The sequence below is a fragment of the Ailuropoda melanoleuca genome, chromosome 6 (genome assembly GCF_002007445.2).
Source record: "Ailuropoda melanoleuca isolate Jingjing chromosome 6, ASM200744v2, whole genome shotgun sequence".
Taxonomy (NCBI): Eukaryota; Metazoa; Chordata; class Mammalia; order Carnivora; family Ursidae; genus Ailuropoda; species Ailuropoda melanoleuca.
The window spans coordinates 76,285,560-76,292,582 of record NC_048223.1 but is presented as its reverse complement, the minus strand read 5'-3'; the positions used below and the strand labels follow the sequence as shown (position 1 = coordinate 76,292,582).

The following is a 7,023-nucleotide window of genomic DNA, read 5'->3' as shown; positions in this document are numbered from 1 at the left end:
TGTGTCAGACCTAAGAATGTTATTGGAATATTCGCCTATCTCATGTAGATAATAGGAGCATTGATAGATAATAAGTATATCCTGTCTAATTGCTAAAAGAATGATTATCCTTACAATGCCCATTTTAATTTTTGAGGGCTGTGATGGTAATATACTTTGTTTTACCATCTCCCTCTCTTTTTTTTTTTTTTGCTGTTGTATTCAAAATGTGTTAATTGGGATGGTTTCCCACTCATCTTGATTCAGGATGCTTTTAGTGCTACTTCCACCTGAAGGAGCATTCTTCTCTAAGCCTTGCTTTTCCTCTTGTAGCCTGGCAGAGGACAGTGGAGAAGCCAACACACAAACTACCGTTTGTGCATGGCTAACAATGGTGGTGATTTTATGGCATCCTGGGCATCCCATGACCATGAAGTAGGAATCGGGCTCTGCACCAGGCGTTTCTTCTTGTGTTTCCCCTTCTCCTCTTCTGGAATGGGAGGGAGAAGATCCTTCTCAAGGGGCATGTTCTCATTGGGAGGTTGTCTCTGCTGGAAAGGCTGTTACACAATCTCTTTGTCACAGAATACTAACAGATCCAAAGCTCAGACAGTGAGGGAAAAAATTCTTAGACTGAGACATGAAATTGTAGTAATTCAAAGACAGGTCTGAAACTGAAAGATCAATTAATAGGGTAAAAGGAATAGAGGAACGTATGTACCAAAATTTGCAGCCAAGGAAGACCCCAGATGTAAAATTGAGCTGCTGACAGAGAATAGGCAAGGAATATAGGAATAGGTAAGTCAGAACTGCATGTGCCTAGCAACAAGTATTGGGGATTAGTCACTAGGAAACCGGAATCCAAAGGCAGGAAATCCAGTTACTTTGGTTACAAAAGATACACATAGAAAACCTATAAAACTCTTTGAGATCATTCGTTCATTCAATAAATATATATTAAGCACCTATATATGCTAGACACTATTTTAGACACTGGGAAATAAGCAGCGAACAGAACAAAGTTCACTGAACTTGTGTAGCTAGTTGGGGTGTGGGGGGAGGGCAGACAATAAACAAAAAAGTAAAATACATAGTTTGTCAATAGAAATAAGTTTACGGAGAAAATTTAAGTGGGGAATTTCTGGGCATGGGAAGTAGGGTTACAATTTTAAACAGAGTGATAGAGAAGGCCTCACTGAGAAGATGGCATATAAGCAAAGACTTGAACTTGGCAAGAGGGAAGGAGACAGTCATGCAGATATCAACGGAAGAATGTTCTAGGTAGTAAATAGAGCAAATGCAAAGAACTTGAGGCAGGATCCTGCCCAGCACATTTGAGGAAAAGCCAGGAAGCCATTTTGGAGCAGAGTGAGGCAAAGGGAAGAGTAGTAGATGATGTCAGAAAAGTAGTAAGAGAGGGGCGCCTGGGTGGCTCAGTCGTTAAGCGTCTGCCTTCGGCTCAGGGTGTGATCCCGGCGTTCTGGGATTGAGCCCCACATCAGGCTCCTCCGCTGGGAGCCTGCTTCTTCCTCTCCCACTCCCCTTGCTTGTGTTCCCTCTCTGGCTGGCTGTCCCTCTCTGTCAAATAAATAAATAAAATCTTAAAGAAAAGAAAAGTAGTAAGAGAGACACCAATTTTGTTGGGCCCTGAAGATCATTTGCGAGGCATCTGGCTTTACTTTGAGTGAGATGAGAAATTATCAGAGAATAGTGAGCAGAGAAAAAGCACAACATGACTTCTATCTTAGAAGTTTGCATCTGACTATTGTTTTGAAACTGGACCATAAGGGGGCAATTATGGAAGCAAGACCATTTAGGACGCTATTCCAATAATCCAGGGAAGAAAGAATAGGAGCTCAGACAGGCTATTATGCTAAAGTGAGAAGTGATCAGAAGTGATTCTGAAGGTAGAGCCCTCAGGATATGCTAATAGACTTGAAATAAGAAGGGAGAGAAAGAGAGGAGTCAAAGATGACACCCAGATTTTTGTCCTGAAAAACTGGAAAATGGAGATGCTCTTTATTGATATAGGGAAGAATGTGGGAGGAGTCTTAACCTTCTTTGTGTCCTCATGGCCCTAAAACAATGCCAAATACGTGGGAATGTTCAGTGAATACCAATAATCTAATCTGAATCTAGTTTCTGTGTATTTGAGATCAAAGTTGCTCTAGATACAGGAGTGACTCGTTGGAGTTACTCAACTAGGGCTTGGTTCTAGACTCTGGGACGAGGTTAAAATCATTGACATGCTAAAGCTAACTTGTACTAGCTAGCAAGAACCAACTGCTAATTTTTGAGATACTGCAAGTCAGGTGTTAAAACACAGTTGTTTTTAAAACTTGTTATATACACTTACAGCTGGTAACTAAAAACAAAGGTAAAAGTACCTAAAATTCATCACTTCCTAATTATTTTACTACATTTTACTATTATCTGCGCCCTTGAGGTTATTTGTGTGTGTTCTATCCATATGACAGAAATACTGCATAATGGTGGGCTATGGTACATCTCTTCCCAACTCTGCTCCGTGATGTTATGTCAGTAGCTCTAAATTGGCCATGGTCTGAGTATCTACAATACAGAAATTGGCAAATACTGCAAATGAGGGATCTCCCCCCACCCTTCCTTTCCTGCCCCAGGGCTGGTTAAATCTGTAAGTGTAAATTTAGTCATGCCAGCTTTGAAGGCAATGATAGGGGATGAGCAAACTTACATATTTTGTAAATACACACAGGTACGGGGACTGCACACAGAATATTATAGTATGATTGTGCAAGAGGTTTTCCCTGTTCTAGTGAGGGAGGGTTGGGGGCTGAGGAAATTGTAGTAGGAGAAAGACACACAAGGAAATTCCACATAGGGAAAGAAAGGCCTTAATGATTGACCAAACTAGGAATTGCTGAAAAAGATTAACATCTACGGTCAATTGATGCCTTAATAGAATAAACCTGGAGCAAATTACAAACTGTTAACAGAGGAGATTAACAGCTTTGGACCGCTTATTTGTTTATCTGATATTATAAGGGATCAGGAGAAAATGGGGACTAGTCAATGCCAGCGACTGCATATTTGCAAAACTTTCCTGTATTAAGAATCTTATATTTTGTTAGGCATTGTAAAAAAAGAAACATCAAGGATACTAAAGACACTATCTAATTATTCCTATGAGACAGCTAGAAAAACAACACAGTTTAGTTTTGTCATTTTTATTTTACAAAGAAGGAAGCTGTAATCCAAGGAATGTAATATAAATGGGTTATCAAGGATAACAGAGTAAGTGAGACAATTTGGGGGGAAGTGTATTCATATGTGTGTGTGTGTGTGTATTATATATATATACATATATATTCTCACAATGAAAAAGCCCACAGCATTTAGTGATTCATTTTTCAGGGAAGCAGTAATAAAAACATGTATATTAATTACAAATGTGTCAATTAAAACAACAAAAACGTGGAAATGACAGAGGAGACTATGAAAAATACATCTTCCATCTCCAATTTTCCTCAAATCTTTCACCTTCACTGATTCTAAATGGTTCCAAAACTGTTCTTTTTTCCTATTCCTTAAATATACTCATTCTTCATCTCCCATTCTCCCCCATTGGCTTTTTGTTCAAAGCTCAATCTTTTTTATTTATAATGTTTTTACGAAGTTGTTTTACATAACACAGTAAGACCTCATATTTAGCAGAATCACTTGGTTTGAACATTAGTCTTATTTCCCCAGACAAATTTACAGATGTGGGGATGTACAATTACTGGGTAAAAGAATAGGAACATTTTGAAGGCTTATGGGTTTATCAAGACTTTAGTGATATATGAAAGTACTCTGACTTATTTGATCTGATTGTTTAAAATATTTACTAAGTTCCTAAGTGAAAATGGACATTTTATTATTGTTTTAGTTTTCATTTCTTTGATTACTAGTGAAACAATATTTTTTTTTCATTTTGCTCACTAATATTATATCTTTTACTGCCCATTTCTTTAAGGCTTAGTGTGCTTTTATCTATTTGTATCAATTTCTTTATATAAGAAAGTTAACAGCCCCTTAAATTTGGTAGTTTTTACAGATATTTTCCCATTCTATTGTTGCCTATTCACTTTGGTTAACTTAAAAAAACTCAGATTTTCTTTTGAGTTTTAAAAAATTGCTGCTAAGTATATAAAATAATCACCTTCCAGAGGCTTATTACATATTCTATTTTCTTCTGATTTTTCCATTGTTTAGTATTTTATACCTCCTCTTTAATTCATCTGGAATTTACTTTGATGTATAGTATGAGAAGATGATCTAAACTAATTTTTTTCTTTTTTCTAAATTTTAAAAAGGATTTTATTTATTTATTTGAGAGAGAGAGCACAAGCATGGGGAGGGGCAGAGGGAGAGAGAGAGGGAGAACCAGACTCCTTGCTGAATGCGGAGCCTGATAGGGGGCTCAACCCCGGGATCCTGAGATCATGACCTCAGCTGAAGTCAGACACGTAACTGACTGAGCCACCCAGGTGCCCCAACCTAATGTTTTCTAAATTGATAACCATTTCAGGGGCACCAGGCTGAGTCAGTTAGTGGAGCATGCCACTCTTGATCTTAGGATTGTAAGTTTGAGCCCCATGCTGGGTGTAGAGATTATTTAAAAATAAAATCTTAGATAGATAGATAGATAGATAGATAGATAGATAGATAGATAACTGTTTTGGAATGCTTCTTCCTTTCTTGACTAATTTGTGAAATCCTCTGTATTACACTTTTTTTTTTAAGATTTATTTATTTGAGAGAGAGAGAGAACGAGCAGGAGGGGCAAAAGGAGAGAGAATCCCAAGCAGACTTCACACTGAGTGTGGAGCCCCATATGGGGCTTGATCTCACAACCCTGAGATCACAACTTTAGCCAAAACCCTGAGCCAAAACTGAGTTGGATTCTTACTCAAATGTGCCACCCAGGCACCCTGACCCCATATTACACTTTAAATTCCAATGTTTAATGGACTATTTCTGCACTAGGCTTTTTTTTTTTTACTTGTACTTACCTATTTTAATATAGTAGCTTTGGAATATTATTATATTCAATTGATTTTGTCCTTTTTCATAATTAAAAAATGTCTCTTCTATTACCTGCATTCTCATTCTCCTAGATCAAGTTCTGAATCATTGTACCCGTTACAAAGACTTTGGTAGTAACGACAGTCATTTTGCTTTGATAGAACAATAGTTACTTGCCTAGTATTACTGATCATATTAACACTTATTAATTAGGTTAACCATAAAGAAAGAAGTTTATAAAGTTAATTCATGCTATTGAATTCTATAAAATTGTCTGAAGTACTTCTAGTTCTCAGAATTTGGATGGAAAAAGATTTTTTAAGACTTTAGAGTGACAGGGGCACCTGGGTGGCTCAGTTGGTTAAGCATCCAGCTGTGGATCTCAGCTCAGGTCTCAATCTCAAGGTCATAAATTCAAGCCCTGCGTTGGCTCCGTGCTGGGTGTGGAGCCTACTTTATTTAGTTAGTTTTAAAGATTTTATTTATTTACCAGGGAGAAAGTAAGTGAGAGAGAGAGAGAGCACAAGCAGGGGGAGGAGTAGAGAAGCAGACTCCCCGCCAGACAGGAAGTCTGACATGGGGCTCGATTCTGGGACTCTAGGATCGTGACCCAAGCAGGAGGCAGACGCTTAACCAAGGGAGCTACGCAGGCACCCCTGGAGTCTGCTTAAAAAAAGAAGAAGAAGAAGACTTAAGAGTGATAAAAACAACTATGCAAAGTTCTCCCTGGGAGACTATTTAATGATTTGGAAGAAGAAATATTTCTCTTTGAAGCAAATAAATATGAAGAATATAAAACTCAAAGCAACTGAATATATAAATTTACATGCCTTTGAGCATATTTTATATCTTACAATAAACCTTTCACAATGCTTCTGAAATTTAACCCTAAGCATTATGAACAATTTAACAACAGAGTTACTTGTACTCGTTGTTCTAATTCAAGTTCTTTTCCACATCCATTAATTTGCCTAAATATCACTTAGAGCCTCCTAAAAGTTAAGATTTTCTTTCTCAAATTTATTTATTCTTCAAAAATAATATAATTCTAAAAAAATATATATAATTCTAAGAAACCACATAAAAAATGAGTTGGGCCGCTTAGGTGGCTCAGTTAGTTAAGTGTCTGACTCTTGATCTCAGCTCAGGTCTTGATCTCACCATCATTTATTTTTAAAAAAATTGAGAAAAGTTGAGAACCTGTATAGACTAATTCTGGTAAATATTTTTTGGTATTTAAAAAAGAAGAAGAAGAACACATTTCTGTGTTCATTTCAGCATTATTCACAACAGCCAAGATATGGAAACAACCTAAATGTTCATCGATGGATGAATGGATAAAGGCGGTGCATATATAGACAATGAAATATTATTCAGCCTTTAAAAAAGAAGAAAATCTTCTTATTTGGGACAGCATGGATGAACCCGAAGGACATCATGCTAAATGAGATAAGCCAGATGCAGGAAGACAAATACTGCATAACCTCACCTACATGTGGTATCTAAAATAGTTATACTCAGAAACAGAAAGTAGAATGGTGGTTGCTTGGGGCTGCAGGGAGAGAGAAATGGGGAGATACTGGTCAAAGGATACAAAGTTTCACTTATACAAGATGAATAAGTTCTGAAGCTTAATGTACAACAATGTAACTATAGTTAACATTATTGTATATTTGAAATGTGCTGCAAGTATAGATCTTAAGTGTTGTCACCATATATACACACAAAACGTAATTAGGTGAGGTGATAGATTATATTAATTATCTTGATTGTGATTATTTCACAATGTATACATATGTCAAATCAAGCTGTATACCTTAAATATATACAATTTTTTTGAGAGAGAACAGGGGAGGGGGAAGGGAAGGGCAGATCGAGAGGGGGAGAGAGAATCTTAAGGAGGCTCCACGCCTAGCACAGAGCCCATGCAGGTCTCGATCTCATGACCCTGAGATCATGACCTGAGCCAAAATCAAGAGTTGGATACTTAACAACTGG

General features: G+C 37.2%; 1 pseudogene; it reads right to left on the bottom strand.

The window, feature by feature from the left end:
* Positions 1-259: 259 nt before the first annotated feature.
* Positions 260-506, bottom strand: LOC109489807 (annotated as a pseudogene).
* Positions 507-7,023: the final 6,517 nt, after the last annotated feature.